Source organism: Nannospalax galili, unplaced genomic scaffold, assembly GCF_000622305.1.
Source record: "Nannospalax galili isolate Female #2095 unplaced genomic scaffold, S.galili_v1.0 scaffold1579, whole genome shotgun sequence".
In the NCBI taxonomy this organism is placed as follows: domain Eukaryota; kingdom Metazoa; phylum Chordata; class Mammalia; order Rodentia; family Spalacidae; genus Nannospalax; species Nannospalax galili.
Window position 1 is genome coordinate 937,377 of NW_008342632.1, and position 24,232 is coordinate 961,608.

General features: G+C 40.5%; 1 protein-coding gene across 1 annotated transcript in view; it reads right to left on the reverse strand.

Annotated features, from left to right (window-relative positions):
- The window catches only part of Npas3 (neuronal PAS domain protein 3), a 655,449-nt gene that overhangs the window by 623,378 nt on the left and 7,839 nt on the right, over nt 1-24,232 (reverse strand). The gene's annotated exons all lie outside the window — the stretch shown is intronic.

Sequence of the window (24,232 nt, forward strand, 5' to 3'; positions counted from 1 at the left end):
AAGACACAAGGCTTACAGGTGAGACTTGATGTTCTAACTACAGGCAATTTAAGAGACGGCATGTACTCCTGTGCTGATTCTGAAGATGATGATTTGTTTCGAACAACTGTCATTACCATGGGCTCTCTGGCCATCAAAAGGAAACATTTTGAAAAATTTATTTCAATTATCATCTTGGGGAATGAAAGGTAAACACAAACATAAGTCATTTTGACAGAATCAACAAATATAACAGTGAAATGTTTCTAGCCCTCAGCAAGGATCACGACACCTTCAGTCACATGAAGGACATCAACATCGAAAATAAAGATTTCAAAATGTGCTGCTGTCCACTTGGCAAGAGGTTACTGAGATTTTTTATTAATGGGACTGTACTAGTAGCTGGGCAGTTTCTAGAGAATACACTGCCCCCCAAAAGCCAAACTTCAGGGTGACATAAGTTTTATGTTGGAAGATAAATCCCTGTCTGGGTTATTAAAATTTACAGACTTTATAGACATATTACTTCACAGAAGAGGCAACAGGTTGAATCCAGAATTTTCCTTTAACTATTCATGTGCATTTCTGTTTGAAGTGTGTTCACATTGCTGAGGGCAGAATCTGGCACCAGCAAAGCTGTGTGTGAGCATCTGACAGGAGAATTCCAGCTCCTCTGAATCACTATCACGGCTTTGTGTCTGATAAGAAATGCATTCAAAATCAGATCCCAGTGATAAATAACTGGGTGCGAGTTACAGCACAGAGGAACTAACAAATAACTGTTAGCTACCCACATTACTGAACTCTGAGGCATTTTAAATCTTTGAACTATGTTCTGAATTCTCATAAAGATGAAAAGGGGACACAGAGGAACCGAGCAAAATGGCTTCCGCAGTGTCGCAGCGCTCTCTGTTAATACACCGTGGAGACAAATGCATCACTTGACATTACAGCTCACCGTGGACGCCATACTCTGCAGATACCCACATGACCCCACTGAATACCTGTGTCACTTAAGCCATGCCATGAACCTCCGATCAGACACTTGATTGGTTAATACCCCAACCAACATATCTCTTTAGTCTTAATAATTATATATACATAAAATATTGGACAAATATATATTAGATAAATAAAGCTATCATCTTAGGTCATTTAGGTGACAAATCTGTGTCCCACAGTATGACTCTGGTGATAACTCCAGACAGAAATATCACTAATTTACAAGGAAAAAAATATCACATTACAGACTTCCAATACCTGGTCTTCCCTTCATTCTACAACAGTTCAATGCTGGCTTGTTGAAAACAATATAAGCTAGAGATGTCTTAAAATCTGACAAAATGTAGGTGTGATAAGGATCTAGGTTAGCATCTTAGACAAAATGCCTCCCTTTGCACAATGAAACTGATTTATTTAAAAGCTCCTAAGTGGGCTTTGCCAAAAGAATCATGATTGATTGACTGATTGACTGACTGATTGATTGATTGATTGATTGATTGATTGATTGATTTTTGGCCAGGTTTCCTCTACCACATGTGTAATCAAATACTACTCCAGAAGGTGGGGTAAGCTGACACTTTTTATGATACAGGAAGTGACTGCAATGGAGCTCTAGGCAGGGGTCGAAACCTCCAGGGCCTTTATGGTTAAGGTGGGAAATGCCAGTGAGAGGACAGATGAGGTCCAGGGGAATTGGACCTAGCTAAATAGCTAAAGTGTAGCACCATGGTCCAGCTGGACACTGGTTTGAGGAGAGCTAGCCCAATGTTACCACCTTTCCATTGATGCAATTTCTAGAGAAAAGACTTCAAGTTTCATGTAAATTTTTCTAATTTTACTACATCGACTAATGAAAGTTTTTTAAAATTGTGCAAGTTAATTAACCATGTCATGGTCAAATTTGGATCAGGGACTCATTTAACAATTGGATAATAATTTGGGAGGCCAATTACGAAGGTAGTTTTACATAGATGTTATGTGTAATTTTCCTTGTCAGCCAAATGATCATAAATGAATTCATTCATTAGCTAATTAATATTCCTAATATTTACACCAGAAATTTTTCTGTGCAACTGGAGCAAAGTGGATGATTAAGCAATTATTCTGAAATTGATATTAATGAATAGGCTTGTCAATAAACTAAGGGAAAAATTAATCCTCATGAGGGCTGGGAATAGTAGGAGACGAGGGAAGGAACCAGGAAAGTTTGACTGATGGGTACTGAGCTACAGCTGCCTAGAACCAAGAACTTGGGGTGCAACTGCACAGTGTGGTAACTATAGATAACAATAATGTGCTGTGCATTTCAAAAACTAGGAGAAAGGATTCTGAAAGTTTTCACCATAAAGAAATGCTAAAGGTTTAAAGACATAAATGTTAAATGTGATTTAAAAGTTATGCACTATATACATGTATTGGATATTACATGGTATCTATAAGTACTTATTATGTTAATACTTTGTGTAGGATAAAAATAAAACATAGAAACATCATTTAATTAAAACAGAATAAAAACTATCCCCAGGAGAAACGAAAGTCAAGATCATAGAGATCAACCTGTGTTTTCCAAAGCGTCAATGGGGCACATCATTTTCACCGTGGGGAAGGGAAGCTAACAGACACTAGAACCTCTGAGAGCCTTGCCCAAGCATCATGATTTAGTTATATTTATAAAATAGCACTGAGAGATACTCATAGTCCCCTGGAACTAGTCGATCAGATAGCATAGAACTGGGAAAATGAACAGCAGACCCCAATCTTATCTAAAGGCATATTGACGACCGATTGCTGCTAGATGAGGAACAGCTGACCTTCCTAAAACAAAGACCTCTAGACAGGCTGACTAGATTCACCAGAAGGGCAAGTAGTGGGGAACGGCTGGGGGTGCCGACAACACAGCGGACAGTAGCTGAGATATCAGAGTATAAGGGCTCTAGTGGGGGGAGGGAGGCTATGGGAGGGTGCTGTCTGGGAAGTGGGTGTAAATATAAATAAATTTTAAAACTAGCACTGAGCAGTGATGTGGGAGGCCCTCTATCCCTTTCCCGCACTTCCTCTGCACTGACCTATCCATCCCGCTGTCTGCCTTTCCACCGTGTCACCCACACTTCCCCCCAACTCTCACACACAATGGATCCCCCTTCTGGAGTCATGTTCTGGGCTGTAATCTTCATAATAAAGGGTTTCCATGACTCCCACATCACATCATTATGCAGGCTCCATAGTTCAGAAGACTTTCCAGAATGACAGCACTGTATCTGTAATAAGTAGTAATTGGTTTTGAGAGTAACAGCAATAAAATACAGTCAGAGGATTATAAAGGTTGTTGAGACTCTGGTATCATAGATGAAGCTAAAGACTTAAGACAATAACACGGTTTGTGGATTAATCTTCTGCTTTCTTTTATGAAGTAGAGCCTAGTTATAAGCAATTCTCAAATTGAATTAAGGTCTATGTTAAAACCTAAAATAAACTTTATTTCTGTAAATTTTGTTCTAGACAAACCCTGTGGTTGCATTTCTCAAACAGAAAAGAAAACTAGATGGGTTGGGTCTGAGCAGAATGTTGTGGTATCAATCTCTGCCTTCTAAAGCATAAGGAAACTTCAGATCCACAGAGCTGCTTCCTGGATGCAAACTTCTCACTGCTCTAACATTCTTAATTTGGATTCTGGATAACAGAAAGAGACAGTCCTTTAACCCTCAGCAAAGACTGTGACTATATCAACTCTCTTGGATACCTGTTCTATTATCTGCAACAATAAATATCATCAGCAACAAACAATGATATCAACAAATAATGTCAAAAGGCATAAATATGCACATATACACATATTTTCCCACAAAATAGCATACACAAAGTTATGTGTATATGTCAATTTATAGATGGTCAATGATTTTCAGATTTTCAAAAGGGGTTCAGCAGCCCAACCAAAAGGTTAATAATAATTCTATGCCCACAATTTCTTTTAGAAGATCATGGATTGCTCAGCTAGGCCACCTGGTGTCAATCATTTCCCTATGTTTATTAACTATGTAAAGCTAACTTCTGGTGCCTTGATTTTTCTTGTCTGGGAAAAGGCCTGATATAATACTACATACTTCTTAAATTGTTAGAAATAAAATTATTATTTTAATAAAATGTTTATGGTGGTGGTTGACACACTGGTCACTATATGAGACATGTTGGAGGAAAAACTAATCTCACTTCACAGTGATAATTTCACTTTGAATGTCCACAGTGCCCCTATATGATTCCTGCAGAGTATCCATTACATATCACAGATATACTTAATAAATATGTATACATGTATAACTAATAATGTAAGCTTAAATGCTTATAAAAATTTCTGAACAGGGTAATGAATAGTCATTTTCAGTACCCTAGACCATGGTATTCAGTCGTAGGAAACGTAATCTTGTTCATACATAAAAATGAACATGTAAACAGCTATTAACAGAAATGGATTTCTCAGGATGATCATAAAAACATGTACAAGAAGTTTTTAAATGTGGCGGTAATGATTGATCACAAAGAGCATAAAGATGCTCTTTGAAGGAAGACTATCTTTCAAAATGTCTTTCAAAGCTCATGCATCGGAAAGCTCTCCAGAAATCACACAAAGTTAAACCCAGGACTGCGGAGAGCTCGTGCAACCCAGCAGTGTGTCAGTTTGACAGCTCCTGTCCCTCATCAGCCTCACTGAGGGCCATGCCAAATTGAGAAATCATGATTAATACAGGAGGTGAGGAGGAGGAGGGGGGGAGGGGGAGGGGGAGGGAGAGGAGGAGGGAGAGGAGGAGGGGGAGGGGGAGGGGGAGGAGGAGGGAGAGGAGGGAGGCCAGGTGAGCCTGTCCTGTGGGCAGGAGCTGCCTGGAACTCAGCAGTTATGAGGTAGTGTTAGAGCACACAGAAATGCCCAGGGATGCTCAATGGGGACAGGTGCAGCTGGCACACATGATGGAGGATGTGCAGGCTCCTACTTTTGCTGGACTAAGCAGCTGGGCATAGGCAGGGATAGGGAGGCACAGGGCTGGGTCAGCCTGAGATACAAAATAGAAGGGAGGAGGAAGAGGGGGAGGAGGAAGGGGAGGAGGAGGAAGGAGAGAAGGAAGAGGAGGAGGAGGAAGGGGGGGAGGAGGAGGAGGAAGGGGAGGAGGAGGGGGAGGAGGAGGGGGAGGGGGAGGAGGGGGAGGAGGAAGAAAAACAGAAGGAAGAGCAGAAGTAATGGCCACGGACGAACCACAAAGAAACTCACTTAGCCAACTGTTCCCTCCTTTCCAATGACTTCATCAAACATTTTATATTGGTTGAATGATTTTTGCTATTGACATCAATACAACCATACCTGTCTACATGAAAAATCTTACCTCTACATCTAAGTTTGAACACCTTCAGGAAACTTTTAGAATACATCTGGTCTTTATGAAGGACCACGGCAGGCTTTGCTATCTCTCGGTAGGAAAAGGAAATGTAGGATCAAAATGACATTCAATTTTACCTTTCTAACGTTCTTCTAAGAGCCAGACAAGCAAGATTTTATGAATTTTCCTACTTGTTTTGCTTAGGAGAACCCAGCACTACAGACTCCTAGTATTTATCAATTAATCCGGCATGCAGCCTCAAAGGAAGAAGGCCGACCTGTATTAAAAATGCAGGCATCAAAAATTCATCAAAGGCCTGAGGATTTTAACTCATGAACCTTTGAACACCTGCACACTTGTCAGATCTCTGGTCATAGTTAACGCTGAAATCTATAGCTACTCCAGTGTCTACACTTGCTCCGACATGAGCTGAATGAGGAGGCTGCCCAGGAAAAATGTGGAAGAAAGATTCTATAAGCAAAGCTTGCCTCCAATACTTTTGGTTAAACAGCCCTTCCCACACTGACATCACATAGAGTTCAAAGTCGATCAAATCGGTTCGCTACAGAATAAGAACTCTTTCAGGCATGTTTTTAGAATGAATATAAATACCAGCTCTTTTACAAAGTAGCTTAATTGAGAAATGGGTAAACAACTATTCCCTGGTAGCAGGTCTGAATGACAAAGCTCAAAATTGGGGTCTTTTAATGTTCTCCAAGAAAAGGTAGTAATTTCAGGAATCTTAATTTAGCACATGAAACAAGTCAGGTAATATATAGTGGAAGTCAAAACCGGAAGTTTCAGGTTCAAGGTAAGAACTCTGGTGCTTAACTAATGCTCTGCTCATAGCTGTCATCATTAATTTATGTTAGCCTCTGTAAACATCAAGAGTATAATAGGCCAATTTCACAACTAAATATAGACGCACATTTTGCCCTTATATAAATGGCAGATGGCTGCTGTAGATCATCCCCGGAGCACCGTCAGTCGAGATGCACTGTTTGATGGTCTGGTGCGCACACAATATATAAAACCAGTTGTAATGGTTGTTTGGAAGCAAAGTGTAACATAGCAGCAAAATTTCATTTGTTCCACAAACTCAGGATATATTAAGCTTAGCTGACAAAGACTGTTTGATGTGCTAAATCAGTCTGACCTTCACTCTTGCTTTATTTTTCTCATTTAACATGTGAAATGAGCATTATTTTTCCACGTGTAAGAAAATGGGAAACTGATTGCTTTAAAAAGTGTCCAAAAAAATCTGCAACTGCTAACATTTGATAAAGTATCAAACCAAGATGCACACTCAGAGTTTTTAAGCTAAGATCTATTCCGTGTGAATGATCATGACCCATTTGAGTTGTGGTAAAATGGATCAAAAGAGTAATTAAAACTATTCATCTGAATGCCTTCCCCATCTTCAGAAAATGTCTTGTGTATGTTTGAACTTAATAATTAAATTAATTGGTTTTAGCCAATGAGCACCTTTTTATTCTTAACACTTTAAATAAGAGGATTTAATTCCAGAATGAGTCATTAGAATAGTACTAAAGAAAGCTGAGCGGTCGGCCCAACCCTTTCCAACCAGTGTTCACCTTGATTCAAATAACCCTTGAATGAGCCACAGCAAGACCACACTATTCATTATGTGGTGTGCTGTATGCCCCAAACCTCGTGAACCGAAGTGTTTTGTTCTTTATTTTCCCCCTAGAACTTTAAGCTATATAACTGGCAGTTCCATAATAATGAAAATAAAAAACCGCAGCGTTATCAAGTAATTCCTCTCCACCCAATAGATAGCGCTTTACCTTGGAGCAACTTGTATATTTCACACCTTAAATTTCTATTTACCAAATCAGCTAATCACTTCACAATTGAACTCAGAACAAAAAAAAATATCAATTAAAGTGCTTGAAACTCCTGCAAATTATCATTTAGGAATGAAGTAATTGCTTTCATCAGGGCAGAAAAAGCCCGCCAGAACAGAAATGTCACTTCAGATTAGTGTCCTCAACCCTGAAGCAATGGATAACACAGCTGATATAAGACTAAATGCCAAGACCAATCAATTGCTTTTGTGGCTCTTCTCTGAGCTGCTATAAAAGGGGCCATTTTCTGGGATCTACTCTTCATTATAGTAAATGCTATCTCCTTGGTAACATAATTCCATTTCTCATAAATTCTGTCTGAGAGCATTGTCCTAACAATGGATGTTTGTGGAAAAGAATGCTGTTGGTTTAATGCACAGAATTAAGTGTGAATGGCTGTCAAACTGCTATAGTTTACTAGTTCTTAAACATAAATTGAAGTCTTACACTAAAAAGAATTCTTGGGGAGAAGTGAAAGGCCTGAACGGGGCGGGGGGGTATTGTATTTGTGCCTCTGCTTTAGGATTTTGACTACTCTAGTGTTTATGTGTCCTGTACATTGAATCAGTCTGCACCCCTCGGAGGTAAAAAGACTTCCTTTCTCAGCTATGCAGTTTGCAAATGTGAAACCTCAGAAGCAAATGCGAACCTATTAGGCCATGTACGCAATTTGTGAATGGCCACAGCTGTGTTTAAAAATAAAATAAAATAAAATCTGTTCTCTGAACTGGCACTTCCTTAGAATGCATCCAGATCGAAATCGATATTGTTCATCCCCCTGAAGTTACAAGAATCTGGATTGCAGGCTCCAATTAAAAGGAAATTGAAGAAGCTGTCCTCAGGTCTGAAGACTAGAAAGAGATTCAGGATCACGGGCCTTTGCTCGACATGGGATAAAGGCGTTCTCCTCCTGGTGAGCACACATGTGTAACTTCCATTAACAGTAACGGAAACGTGAGCACACATGGAAAGGGGTCTGCTGCTAAATATGTGAGGGGGCAGAGCATCTCTGCAGAGAGGCAAAATGGGAAGGAAGGGCGCGCACCCTTTGACTGCAGGGCATTTCCCTGACTGCAGGGCGACCATTGGAATTTCTAGCACTCCAGTAATGTTAACAGCAGGAAATTGTGCATGTTATTTCTCAACTGTTACTATCAGAGAACAGCAAATGCAAATGTAAACACTAACGGGTTTGAATGGTTACTATCTTCCAGGCAGTTTCCAAGTATTTTAAACACTATCCCATTTAAATCACGGTCATGGTTACCTGTATCAGTCATGAGAAGGAAGCCAGTATTTTGACTGAGAATGGGAGATCACACAGTAAACCACAGGTGCTTTCCACCACACGATTTGTGTTGGGGTGGGGTGTGGGTATTATTTTTCCTCGAACTTTTCACACGCACCCCTAAATACTCAGGGGATTATAGGCTAGGTAGGGCAAACTCCAGATGCTGGATTTGGGGCTCTAAATGCAGAGCAGTGCTAGATAAATCAGGATAGCAGACATGCATGCAAGGAAATGAATGGGGAAAGGGGAGAGCAACTTGTGTAAGTTGAGCCTTGACAAGACACAGTCTGTCTGTCCTCATGGTCAGGTGCACCTTTCCCTACAGGGATAAAACTGCAATGATTCCTTTCTTCTTTTATGTTCACTAGGTAAGTTTTAGTTACTTTATAATCGCTTATTCCATAATACACATGAAAACTTAATTCTTTAATTAAATATACAATAAAGCCCCTATCTGGAGGGTTTACAAAGGTGAAGTTAACTGCTTAAAACCCCAAACTCAACTGCTTTGGAATTCAAATTTAAATGACCTTTTGCTAAAGGCAAAATGCACTTTTAAAATTTTCTTCAAGTGTGATTTTTCAAACACTTTGGAAAGCACAACTACGTGCAAGAAAGCTTTAGAAAACTTTCAAGCTTGATACGGCACATCTGGGAAGGAGGAGGTATGCGTTGACAAGTCTGAAAATGAAAGTTATGGTCACTTGATCGGCACACACTCATGACAAGCTTTTACCTGACATTGAAGAACACACTCGTATAGTTTAATATCTACATTCCTTTATGAAGTGGATACTTCAATAAAAGAGACACCCTTTTCTTTAAACATTAGCAAAGCACAAAGTCTTCTATTTGGTGAGTGGCCTTTGCCATGTGTCACTAGCAGAGACAACATGGTTCCTGCTATACAGTCTTACTCTGTATAAAGGGTTACAAATAAATATAAAATATGGAGAAGACAGACTTTCTGAAATGGATTCCCAGTTCCTGACCAAAGTCTACTTTAAAAATTTGCTACAACCGACGTCTAGGGCTAGAGAGATGGCTCAGCGGTTAAGAACACTGACTGTTCTTACAGAAGACCTGGGTTTGAATCCCAGCACCCACATGGCAGCTAACAACTGTCCGTAACTCCAGTTCCAGGGGAATCCAACGCTGCCTTCCAACCTCCACGGGCACTGCGCAACACGGCACACTTACATACATGCAGGCAATACACTCATACACATAAATTAAATAAATACTTTTAAAAATTTAATCTGTCCAGGAGTGGTGTCGCATGCCTGTAGTCCCAGCACTTGGAAGGCAGAGGCAGGCAGATCTCAGTGAGTTCAAGGTCAGCCTGGTCTACATAGTGAGTTCCAGGACAGCTGGGGCTACAGGGAGACCTTGTCTCAAAAAGACCAAAAAAAAAAAAAAAAAAAAAGTTATTCTGAAGGGACACAGGTGCTTTGTAAAGTAACAGGGAAATGCCTTTGTGGTCCGAGGCCTCCATTTCTCACTTAGAAACCAGATCTCTCATGGAATGCACACTCTTAAAAATTTTTGGAAAATGTTTAGTCATGTCAAGGAAGTCTGACTTTAAGGATCTTCAATTATTTAGAAATAATTGAATATGGCTACATAACAGGATGCTAAACATTGATTACAATGCATCCATATACAAAACAATGATACAATGCCTAGTCATGTTTTCTGATTTTATGAACTTAGAAGCTGCTTGTGGAAAAACAAAGTTATACTGTGATATGTGTCCGTGAAATGGAAACATTCCACTTATTCACTGAAAGTCAGCAATACATTTTTATTAGGAATATAAAATTACTGTAGCTTTAACAGTAGCATATAGTCAAATTGTGATTAGAGTTCTCAGTTGTAGGAAAGTGCTTTGATATGTCAGATGTTCTTGAGGGGCTGAATAAATGATGGAGCAATGGAAGACATCAATTTTCTCAACGGATCCTGTTGTGTTTTGAGTGTTAAATGTTCCCATCGGCTCGCTCATATATTTAAATCGGTCTCTGGTGGACCTATATGTGGAACCTTTGGGAAGGAGAGCCTTGCTGGAGACAGATGTTCACTTGAGGTGGCACCACAGGCACTACTCACACTGCCTTCTTACTACAGGTATAACTCTTTGCCTTCCGCCCCTCCCACCACACTTTCCCCACACTATCTATCTCTTTGAACTAGAAGCAAAAACAAACTCTCTTCCCTTAAGATGCTCCTTGGCAGGTATTTTGTCATAGCAATGAGAAAAGTAACGCAGCCCCCCCATCACAGCCCCCATAAATAACGTGGGCCGAGACTGTCCCTCAGTGGTGAGGTACTTGTCTAGCATAGGAAAGGCCATGAGCTCAGTCCTCAGCACTTTAATAAACAACTCTACAAAAGGAATCTAGAACACACCAATTATTTGAAATATATAAAATGTGCACAATACATTTGAGTACTTGCATTCTAACAGGAGAATGTGTATGATCCTGGACTAAAATGGATATCCTGTTGTCTTTTACAGGCACTCTGCAAGAGCCCATTCTTAAATATCCAAGTTATTTTCCCTAGGCATGGAGGGGGCAGTGATTTGTCTGACATGACATACACAAGTGAAAGGTTTTCCCTTCAATGTCTCCTTTTGATCATTTAGTCCTTAGTTTTATACTTTTGAAAATAGAAGTGTTTCCCAGAAACCTAGTTATCAAGATGGTGTGAAGACCAGTGGAAGTAGGCACCTTCACAATGAACCTGAATGATTTTCGAACACTGCCAGCCAGCCATGCCAGGATCATCGTTGGCAGAGAGTTACACTGCTAAGTATTCATTACTTTTAAAAAAGTTTATTTATTGTTATTTTTTATGTGTGTGAGTGCATTGCCCACGTATGTGTAAGTGCACCTATGTTATGTAATGCCCACAGAGGTCAGAAGAGGGCATTGGATCCCCTGGAACTGGAGTTATGGGTAGCTGTTAGCTGCCATGTGGGTGCTGGGAATCAAACTGGGGCCCTCTATAAGAGCAGTCAGTACTCATAACCACTGAGCCATCTCTCCATCCCCTAAATACTCAATACTTATAAAATTCTTAGAGACATTATTTGAGCTGTGCTAGTATTAGGCAAAGTGGGTATTCTACTAAACGTGCCAAGTCGGTTCTTTAAACGTGTGTCTGCCCTTCCACGTCATTTCCTCCAATTCGAACTCCCTTTTGGGAAATCACTCATTTGGATTAGTCCATCTCTTCTAAAACCTCATGTGCAAGTGGAACAGTTTACTTGGTTTGCTTTAATTTTATGGTTTTATTGTATTTTATTTATTGGGGGAGGGGTTATGTCAGTGCTAAGAGTTTCCTTGAGTCACAGAGAAGACTTTAGACCTGGACTTTTAAGGAACTGTAACTAGAAACATTTGGGGAGTGGACTGAAAGCATTTTGCATTGTAACCTGGGCCTGAGCTTTCAGGGATCGGGGTAGAATGTTACATTTGATACGAGCTATTCTTTACAAGGTGTTGAAGACTTGACACAGCTGGGGGCACTAGTTTTGAGGTAGTGGAAGCTTTAGGAGGTGGGGCCTAACTGAAGGAAGTAGGTCACTGGGGCATCACATTGAAAGGCGTGCTGTTCCTGGCCCCTTCCAGCTCCAATCTCTGCCTGGCGTTGTTAGGTGATTGGACCTAGCTAAGCCAATATTGGACCAGAACTTCAGAAACCATGAACCAATATACATCTTGCTCCTCTCCACTGTTCCAATTGTTTGCCATACTCATAGAAAGACTACCACATGCACGCTTGGAAATTTACTACAAATAGGAAAAAAATTAAGTAAATATTCCACAGGATTTAACTTGCAATTAAAAGTAGCTCTAATCTAGACTCTGAAAATACTTATATGTATAAAAATACATAGATGCATTTACCAGACTTAAGCCACATTGTTTCGAATATTTAAGCAAGAGGCAGTTCAATCAGCTCACCATGGTGGCATCTTGTAAAGATTCTCTCATTAACAACCGAAATAGCTTTTTTTCATAAGAGGGCAGTCAATCCCCACCAGAAGAATTTCTTAAAAGCACATGCCAAGCAAGACTTTGTTTTCATTCATGTAATAATAATGTTGAGACGGTGTCTTGTGTTACAGAACAACTTCCTTAAGTATTTGTTGAATGATGATTATGCTGCTGATGATCTGAATGTCCTTAAAAGTCATGATTATAAATAGTAAACAACACATCTAGTGGTGGTGCTACGGAAATTAAATCTACCCAGCATGAAATGGCAATAAAATAGAAGGGAAGGATGGAAAGAAAGGGGGAAATACAGATACTCGCTCTAAACTTCAATATTCGTAAATGCTTCCCTGAGAAAAATATACAAATTCTCAAAATACTTTGCTCCAACCCTACTCTCTAGAGGTTGTGCTAGTGAGACACTGGTTTGGACAAACTGATTTGGGGGAGTAGAAATCAAGAAACTGCTCAGCCTCTCTTAATACACGGCCATATTCTGACGACATTCTTACATGGCCATATTCTGAATTCAAAATAGCTATAAATCCTTTCACATGCTAGACAGAGCCACAGTAATAGGGACAGGGGAGAAATCTCTACAGGGGATTCCTACATGTCCACGTTAGTGACATTTGCATAAGTCTAATCAGAATTTTAGAAAATAGCCATAGGTAGTGCTCCAAGGTGAAAGGCAAAGAAATGGAGATGGGTTCAAGATGGTGGGGTACCCTCAGACAACAATGTTAACTCTCTCTGAGTTTCAGAATAGGACATATACTCAGAGAGACCTTCTGAATGCAAAAAGAGTTCTGGAGCCACTGTGTGCCCACAATTAGGTTTCTTCTGTTCAGGGTTATGAGCCCTGGACCTCTTTTTTCTAATTTTACATTATTTGTAGGTGTGTGTTGAACCATGTGGTTCCCACACAAGGGCGTCGGCAGCACCCCCACTCCTGCACTAGACACCCCCACTCCCTGGCGGTGCCTTTTCCCCCAGAAGGGAAGCTGACGGCTCCGGTGCAGACAGTCATGGTGTCTACCAGCCGCCTGAAGCTTTAGGATGCTGATCAGAACGGCACAAGTCTGGTCACTTTCACTCACAGTAGGCAAAGGTATGGAAAGGCTCTCGTGTGGGAATCTATTCATCTGCAGTTCCCAGGACTGACTGCACACTGGATCTCAGTTGGGAAAGAAAAGGAAACACACACACACACACACACACACACACACGCACACACACACAGTCTGGGGGTTTGTAGCCCAGAGCACAAATGCTACAATTCATTGCTCTTCACTTGTCACACAATAGAGGATGGTCTATGTTCAACTGTAGGGCATAATTTTATTGACCGTCTCCAATGGCATTATCAAATCCATGAGGACAAAGAGCAGGGGCTTTGCTCATCTCACGATGAAGCCAATACAAAATCACAGCCTTCATTTAGCAGGGTCTTTTGGTGCTGTTTTAAATATTTTATTATTTTAATTTTATGTGTATGATGAGTACGTATTGCCTGCATGTATCTAAGTGCACCTGTGTCCTGTACTGCCCATGGAGGACATAAGACGGCATCAGATCTCCTGGATCTCCTGGAACTGGAGTAATAGATGGTTGCTAGCTGCTGTGTGGGTGCTGAGAACCAAACCTGGATCCTCTTCAATAGTAGCCAGTGTTCTTAACCACTGAGCCATCTCTCCAGTCCCACAAGCACTCCCGGACAATCTATACACAAAAGGCAAGACTAGGGCGTCTCTTCTTCCATGTCAGTGTGTTCAGCCTCCAAAGAACTCAACAGGTACTGTGTCATTTGGAGAGCATAAATCTGAGTGAGGGGTATATCATCCCTGGGGAGTCATTATCCAGGCATTTCCAAAGCATCAATCTAAAAGATGTTTTGTCTATGTATGAGTTTCAGGACAAACAGAAACCTGTGAGCATCCAGGAAGTTGTATTATTCCTAAGATGGACTTCAAGTTAAAGTAAAGGGTTTACGCCCTCTTTTTGGCTAGGATACTTGTAGTCCTAGGCAGAAGAAGGCTAACTGAGTCATCCAAGACAAGCCCAACCTAGCGGCCCACACTGGAGGACCTGGATGGAACTGATATTGACTGTATAAAAATGATTTATAAGCAAATACACACAAAAGCAATTAAAAGGTTCTCTGGACAGTTAATTGGACAGATCTACCATGAGGAAGCTAGGCGATAGTGGGAAAGATACATAACAGAATTACAATTATTCATTCTAATATTCGGATCTATCTAGCCAGGGATAGCGCATTCTGACACTAGTCAATACTATGATTTCAACAGGACATTTAAACTGTCCAGCTCTGTGTTTACTGATCTTAAAGCAAATATAACTGTTCTCTAGGACAACTTTCCACTTGAAGATTCTATTTTCACTTGGGCTTTTTGTTATTTAACATTTGAATGTGTGTGCTGTGTAGAAAGTCACTGCCCATTTATCTAGTTTTTAGTGCTGTGGACCCCCACTGTGCAGCGTGCAAGCCTCTCCCGCAGCTGCATCACCTTCAGTGAGCAAATGTACAGTCTGCTTTGCACGCAGGTGAGTGCATGGTTGTTAAACTCAAGTACCAAGCAACGTGAAAATTGGCCCCACTGAAGCTTCTGCTGCAAAATGCATTAATCTCACCTCCATTTTTGCATAAGAAAACCTGGGTCTTCTCCACCACTGACAAAACTGGACACAAAGTAATTACACCTAGTTAACAATATATAACAAGTAGGTTGGAAAAGGAATATGGTTTACGGAAGTTATAGCTCCTTTTAAAAGATTTTCAATTTTGGCCAGGGGTGGTGGTGCACACCTTTAATCTCAGCACTCAGGAGGCAGAGGCAGGCTGATCTCTGTGAGTTCGAGGCCACCCTGGTCTCCATAGCAAATCCAGGACAGCTGGGGCTACAGGGAGACCCTGTCTCAAAAAAGGCAAAAATAAAGGGGGGGGGTTACTTTTATGTGTCTGAGTGTTTTGCCTACATGTACGTAAGTGCACCCATGTCATGCAATGTCTGCAAAGGCCAGAAGAGTGTGTTGAAACAGTTGTCAGCCACTGTGTAGGTGCTGGGAACTGAACCCGGATCCTCTGCAAGAGTGGCCAGCACTCTTAACCACCTCTGTGGCCCCTATACCTCTGTTTTGAGTATAAATTTTTTATTGGTGTGAAAAGTTCAAATGATTGTTTTGCTTACATTTTTAAAGAGTGTCTATGTATGTAGGATGCCTTGGATTAGTCCTACAGAATGTCAAACATCTGGATCAAGCAATCACCTAGAATATGTTTGTGGGTCTCTGACACCAAGCTAAACCCAAATCCATTAAACATCTAAATCTGATGCTCTCCAGCACTATGGAACTCTAGACATAAACACAACAAGTCAACACTGCTCTCTGCCCCCAAGGTAAGCAGTATTCACATTATTTTCTGTTCCTTTGCATAACTAACACCACAGTTCGACAGATCCTATGGGATCGTCAGCTCTACAAATGGCCTCAAAGCAACTCCCACACGACCTCCAACATGTGCTGGGCCTTTCACAATATCACAGACCAACACAGTGTGTGACAACCAACATTACAGCAAAAAACTCACTCTTTTGTGACTTACTCAGAAGTATGTGGCTAAAGGAATTACAACCAACAGCACTGTTCCTTGTACTGACACATAAATCTGATTTTCAGTGGAGAGTGCTCACTAAGCCTACAAACGACACAAGCGGGTCAGTGAAGAATGTCTGAAATTACTTTTAGTAGTAAGGGGGTAAAGGCAACAAGCCTTATGTACTATATGATTTTAAAAAGTGAAATCTGGGGCTGGAGAGATGGCTCAGTGGCTAAGAGCACTGACTGTTCTTGCAGAGGACCCAGGTTCCATTCCCAGCACCCACATGGCAGCTACAAACCGTCCTGACTCCAGTTCCAGGGGATCCGATGCTCTCTTCTGACCTCCGCAGCATTGCGTGTCACGGATGCACTCACATCCATACAGGCAATACACTCGTACACATAAAATAAAAATTATATATAATATATATATATATATATATAATGAAATCTTTCAATAACACTATGGAGAATTTTTAATAGTGTAAACAATGTTTACGTGAATCTCACTTGGGCTTTTGCTGACTTGGAGCATAACAGCTTATGGTTTCGATTTGCTAGCATATACTATTTAGCTCAAAGTTCTGAAAAGCCACAAAGTCTGTCTTCTAAGTTACAGGTGAAGAAAGGTGGAGGTTTAGGCGGAGGGGGATAGAAGAGGAAGAACAGCAGCTTTACAGAGAGCTATTACACCCGACAGGCTCCGTGCGCGGCAGTTGAAATGTGAGCTTCGGTATTCAAAATAGAAAGGATACAATCATATGTCTGGTTAACTTACAGGAAATAGTTCCAGAGACAATTTTACACTAACTACAGTGATTTGGGCAATTTTTTAAAATAATACCAGCCAATTTCTCTCCATTATACTCTGCTGGCAGAAAATAAAACATTTTTCTTTGAAATGATTGCCTTTGGTTTTGTTAAATCATGCATTCTGTCAACATGTGGTCACCGTTTTTACATGATCTTTCTGCTTCCCCAGAAAAGAATGAATTCACAGTCTGAACCCTGATATAAATATGTAATCTTGCAACTGTTAGGCCTCTTCTATTACTGCAAAATGAAGAGATAAGAAATGGACTTGGGATAAAAGAAATGAAATGAAGGGAAAAAAGACGATGATGACCACATAAGTATAAAGCTCAAATTCTTGCATCTTCTCCAAAGTCGGATGAAGAAAATGCCCGGCGTGATCGTCTTCCTTCACTGTAACACAAAGGGACTATATAAAGTTCATCATCTGAAAAGCACTAATATTTGAAAACACATTTGGAAACTCTATTTATGCCAAGAGATATGCGCTAGCAACTCCGTTACGTCCAGGGAAAGGTTAGAGGAGCTGAGTCCGTAGTGCAGTCTTAAAATAAGATAGACTTTATCTTGTCATTATATAAGGACTTTTCAGATAGAATTGTAAAATGCCTGGGCTATAATTGCTTCTACTCACCATGTCATCCTGAAGATGGAGATGCTATCTCCATGATGCGGCCTATTTACTTTTTAAATCTAAATTATTTTTGCGAATAAAATGGGAACCAGTTGCTTCGTTGCTCCCCCGGGGCCTATTTTTAGTGGCTTGGCCAGAAACGGTGGTCTTCTGAGATGGTTTCTACAAGGCCGACTCCGTGGCAGCTGCGAGGGTCAGAGAAAGCACTCGGAAGGCATCCCTGACCAAGCTGCTTTTACTTCCTACACCAGTGTAGGTACGGTGCACCTCAAACTAATTTATAGCTTAAGAAATATACAGCATTAAGGGCAAGAAAAACTACTGAGATGCTTCAAATGGATAAGCAAAAAAATAAAAACTTCCCAAGGTTGATATTGGAAGGATGAAAATACAAAGGGCTACATCGAAGTGGGAACTCTAAAATTTCATTTTTATTATATTCTTATCTATTCCATATGTCCATGTGTGCGTACAGGTGTGTGTTCCTCGGCGCATGCGCAGAGGTCAGAGCACAGCTTTTAGAAGGAGGTTCGCTGTTCCCACCATTTGGGTTCCAGAGATTAAACTCGGGTTCTGAGGCTTGGCTGCAAGTGCCTTTCCTGCTGAGTCATTTCTCCAGCTCCAAAGTGAACACGTGTGGAGGTGGGACACATGGCACAGAATGGTCATGAGGCACCAAGCTCTGCGGTGGAAATTCTGGAGACCCTGATACACAGAAAGTGGCAACAACCTGACCAGACTCGGACAGCGTGGGGCAAGGCATAAAGTAAGTTGACATGTGAATCTTGGAGAATGCTACTTAAAAGGAAATTCTATTACTCAGAAGTAAATGGGATCCACATGAAGCAATACATCAACTCAGGTGAAGCTGCTTGTGATAGCATCATCTAAACCTCAGTGTGATCACCTTCAAAGCAGAAGGAAGAACCTCAAGTTTAGAATACGTGAAATCTCCTCTCTCTGTCTCTCTCTCACTCACACACACACAAAGACAACACATTAATTTTGTATTTTATATTAGCTACAACCCGTTTCAGAGTTCACAGAATGGATTCGCATCTACCCTATTCCCGGCACTGTTCCTGACTCCGCATGTGGTGAATGTCGTGACCGGTGTGCGGGAGAGGAGGGCATGACCTGAGTTGTGGTAAAAACCTTAAGGAAGTAAAGACTGTGTTCATCAGAATCCCACAGCAATCAAAGCTTGGGAAGTGCTGATTTCTACGTGACAGTCAGATCTTAGGTGCCTTTTCTAATCTCAAGCTTCTAGTTTGCAGGATGGAAAGAAAGGATATTCATTGGAGGTGTCTGCAATTTCCCCTCAGCTCTAAAATTTCTCATTTTCTCCCCCAAAAGCTAAAAGAAAGGATCGTGCCTGACTCCGGAGGAATTAAATTATTACTAGGTAAGATGGTCTATTTTCCAACTAGCTATCAAATGACAATATCATGTCACAGAGATCACTACCCACTCTAAGAAGGACTTCCAAAGGCTGAACTAGGGCTCAGTCAGTGCACCTTGCAAGGACCACCTGTTGGTCTCCACTGAAGGGTGAGTATCCAGGTCACTCCAGCTATTCGAACACAAACACACATCCAAGTGCTGGCTACCTCGAGTGCTAAATTAAAAAAAAAAGAAAAAAGAAAAAGACCATTCCTCCCATTTCCAGTCTTTGCTTAAAGAAAATGATTTAATGAGCCAGCTAGCCATATTTGCTTCATATTATGCTAACTAACTGCCCCCACAAGGTTTCTCTCACTGAATCCTCAATCTTATAGTCATACTTTGATGAGGCCAGAGAGCCTTAAAGCGGCCACATCATTGCCTAAAGTCTCCTAACAAGTCACTGGCTGAGGCAAAGTTCAAATTCAAACGCTTCTGCCTATAAAGTTTTAGTCCTCAACCCTCTAGTCAGATGAAGGGCAGACAAAAGGATCTAGAAGTTACCATTGGAAGTGTAGGAAGGTGACTTTTAAACCAGGGGCATTGGTATTTTAAAATAATCAGCAAATTTAAAGAATGTTTTAAGATTCCAATATTTGATTTTAGGACCTGGACTGTTGTAATACATTTGTGGAGTCTTATTTTTTTAAATTTATGAGTTTAGTTTACATAAATTTGGAAAAAATAACATTTGCTTTGTGTGGCCATCTGCCATCCTCCTAAGCATCAGTAACTACAGAATCAAGAATCTGGTAGATTTTCTGTAACGTTAATTGAAGCCTCCTAAGAATAATGTTAATCCAGTGTTACGGAGCCAAATCCTGCTTCATGATCCACACTTTACATAGTGTTTCTGAAAATTAGAGCAATTCAGGGGTATAACTGGAATTTTCAAATCTTTCAGATTAAAACACCTAGTGATTTTTCTGTCGTTCATCTGGAGATGATCCAAGAGCCCAGTAACTGTCGTGGTAGCCTAAGTGTGGTATAGGAATAACTCATATCACTTATCAAAAAACAAACTCAGAAGAATTTACTCAGTGTGTGTGTGTGTGTGTGTGTGTGTGTGTGTGTGTGTGTGTTTCATGCATGGTTCCATGTGTGTGAGCACAGAGGTGTGGCAGAGGTCAGTCCTCACCATCTACCTTATTGGAAGGGTCTTGTTTGCGACTTTCTATATCAGGCAAGGTGGCCTGTATGTTTCTGTAAATTCTCCTGTCATTATCTCCCATCTGATCTTAGGGATGCTGGGATCCCAGGATTTATGTCGATTTATGTCAACTCTGCAAACCCAAACTTAGGTCCTCACATTAGCATGTTAAGCACTTTCCCCACTGAGCTCTCTCTCTCCAACTCCAGAATCTTTATTGTGAGCCTGTCATCTGATTGGAATTCTGTACTTCCTTTTATCTTTATTTATATAATGAAAGGCTAGCTGCTCTTGAAGAAATTTATAAGGTCTCACAAGCATTCAATTACAAAGTACAATATAATATTTAATATAGCTTTTAACTATGTTCCAGCCAAGCATCTCTTCCACCAAATGGCCACACTGCTTGGTGAGATCCACTGATAAATATCCTTTGCAAAGGAGCCCCTCAGACTGACAGCACGTTGGATTCGGGTGGCCACATCTCACGCAGGAAGAAGCATGGGCTTTGAGAGGTCTTCTGGGGCATGTCTCCATATATCTTAATTCTGCCATTGTCTTGCTAAGCCAATTGCTTTCCTCTATATTTCATTTTGCTCAGTATTTGGCCAAATAGAGATAAAACCCTCACTGATATTCTGAACAAGTTACTGTGGAAAGGTAATAAAGAGTTTGGAGGGGGCCCTTAAGCATCCACTATTATCACAACAAAAATAGCATCATGGCTATGTATTAAAGAGAGGAAAGAGAAGTGAACACAAGTAATTATCTAAGCTATAATTTGGCCTGACACAGAAGACCCCTTCAGCCTAAAAAAGGACTCCATAAGGGCAGCCTCCAGAGAAGCACCACAAATATCAGGGTTATTGTGAAGGGTGCAGTGAGGGTCCCCAGAATAGCATCTCAAGATGAACTATGGGGCTCCAGCTTCCCATATGCAAGAGAAGAAGTCAGCCCACAGATCAACGTGGGAGTCTCTGAAGGCATGTGGAGCACGCGGCTGTTAAAATGGCTGTTCAAAGAAAACTCAAGACACGCAGTCCCCATTTTTTCACGTTTTCTTCTTTCTATTCACTTGTTAATAAAACAGCATCCTATATGGGAAACAACTACATAGAGAGCTGCAGACTCAATTCAATGTGTTTCACTTGTAAATTAACCTAAACCACTTTACGAATTTTTTTTTATCCTTTTGAAACAGGATCTCCCTGTAGCCCCTGGAACTCTCTATGGAGACCAGGGTGGCCTGTTGCACAGAGATCCACCTGCCTGTGCATCCCCAGTGCTGGGATTAAAGGCATGCGCCACCACACCTGGTCCAAATTTATTATTATTATTAGTTTTTTGTGGTCTTTATGAGACAGGGTCTTCCTGTAAGCTCCAGCTGTCCTGGAACTCACTATGTAGACCAGGCTGGCCTTGAACTCACAGAGATCCGCCTGCCTCTGCCTCCTGAGTGCTGGGATTAAAGGCGTGCACCACCACGCCCGACCAAATTTATTATTTTTTAAAATTCAGATAGTATAGGGAAACATAAAGGCCCAAGTCTTTTAGCTCTAAGATTTCTAGTCATAGAAACAATCATTGTGAATTGATTCTCTTACACATTACCCAATAGGATAAATACACTAAAAAATAGGTATAACTATCTCACTTTATTTATATTAGTAAAATCATTCTCGATATTGTTATGAAATTTGCAAATAAATGTCTTGAAATTGGGGCCACATCTGCACCTTTAGCTCAACTCCACGCTGTTTAATCACTAAGCAGCATTTTATTGAGTGAATGCAGCAATTTCTTTTCCAGTTGCCTAAGGAAATTTATTTTTAAGCTATTTCAAATGTTTGTTATTAAAAAATACTTAAAATGTTTTGTTTTTATGACGTACTACAGGAATTTGTGAATTGAGGTAGACTTGCAGAGGAAAAGACTATGCAGGTTATAAGGGAGCCAAAGCCGGGCCAGCCGTTAGCTAGAAGAAAGCAAATCCCTCATCCTTCTGCGAAAGGAAAATCTTTTGATCTGGCCATTTGACGATAACCAAAATGATGAAAGCTCATGAGCTCAGTTACACGTACAGATGATAAAAAGAAGTTGTGTTTGTCTTGTATTTTGTCTTATCTTGGTATCATAACAGAATCTATACACTCTAGATTTCTGGTATCTCATAGATTTGTAATCCACTTTCAAATATTTATATCTATAACAATTAATATTAATTTTACAAAGGAATGATATGCTTTAAAATATTTTATTATTTTTATTTTATGTGTATGAGTGTATTGACTACATGTATGTAAGTGCACCTGTGTAGTGCAATGCCCTTGGGGGTCAGAAGAGGGTACTTGATCCCCCAGAACTGGAGTTAGAGATGGTTGTTAGTTGCCATGTGGGTGCTGGGAATCAAACCTGGGTCCTCTGCAAGAGCAGCCAGTGCTCTTAACCACTGAGTCATCTCTCCAGCCCCAGGAATATGTTTTAAAATGTACAAAATGACCATATATTATGACAACTTACTGATTTTTAACAGGGTAAATACCATAAAATACCTAAAATATAATGTACAAACTATACATGATATGATACAATATGCATAACATATAAATGTAGGGACTGTTAGCGTGTGGTACACTGAATTTTGTGTTTCTGGTTCTGGGCTGTATCAACTGTGGAAGGCACTGAACTCAGTAGGAAGTTCTCCCTTCTGAATTCTGAAATATGTAAATCCTGTAGCTATAGAACAATAATTAACTCCCCTTCCCTCAATGTCCTCCCGTGGGCCTTATTTAGCGTATAGTCCACAGCACCAAAGACCGGGTGGAACTTTCTGAGCAGCCAATCTAAAACACACACTATGTCCCCAAGTGCTTAGAACACAATGCATGATTTTGTAAACCTCTCACCTACAGTATACAAACATATTTGTGAAAAATAAAGTGTGAAATTTAAACACCTCTGTCCTTAAAACAAGCACGTTCTACCAAAAATGCTCTCTCTGTGAACCCTTAGCACTGATGGGGCAGCATACAGCATCCTTCCCCGTCAGCTGCCCAAGACACAAATGCCAGAGCCAAAAGAAAGAAGCCAGGTAAGTTGTTCAGGCCCATAACCTAACATTCTCCTTGGCATAAAGAGATTTAGTCTTCAGCCTTCCAACTGGAAAGGCACTAAATTCATTATTCTGTAACTCAGTGGGTAATTTAGACAAACAGCCTCCAATATTTGAAAACCTGTTTCTCATTCTTTAATATTTAAGTCCTGCAAATAAAGTCTATTAAGGAAACAGCCCTCAGAATTCCTCTCTGAAAAAATAACCACTGGCGATTAACTTAAACACAGGAGGAAAACGATCCTTATATACCTATCTCTATTTTTCAATCAAGTATGATGAATGTTTCTATCATAACTCTATAAGGACTTGCAGGAATATTCATTTGAAGATAATTTGGAAATGATAACCATCTCAATGTCAAAAGTTTTATTAAGATGTTAAAAAAAATACCCAGAGATAATCTTCCTCCAAGACTGCCCTGGGTGTGAACAGAGTGGAAAGTCCCAGGGTGATTCAAAAATCATCAGTCTGAGCATGCACTGAGTGTCCCTCTACAAGAAAACTGTGCTGGGTACTAGGGATGCAGCATCAACCACAAGGGTAGAGAGTTTATAATCTGGTAGGAAATAAAAGACAGTTACACACAAATGTTACAATACAGAGCTGGGTAAGCACTGTAGAAGAGACACAAACCAATCACTCCAGATGAACTTTGTGTCTTCAAATGATAGGACTCTAATTCTCCTCAATAGCCATTCTCCTCAGTCAAGCATTCATTTATTCATTCAAAAAAAAAAAAAAGGCAGTAGTACCCAGCTCCGTGCTGGGAGCGACAGACATAATGAAAAGCAGAACAGACAGAGGTCTTGCCCTTCTGAAATCTTCCTTTCTGTGGAAGACACAGCATTAAACACAATAAGAGAATAATAAAGATACTTCTAATAATCATCACTGACATTTGTTCAGTGCTTACTGCACATCAGAGATCTAAAATGCTTGGCACAT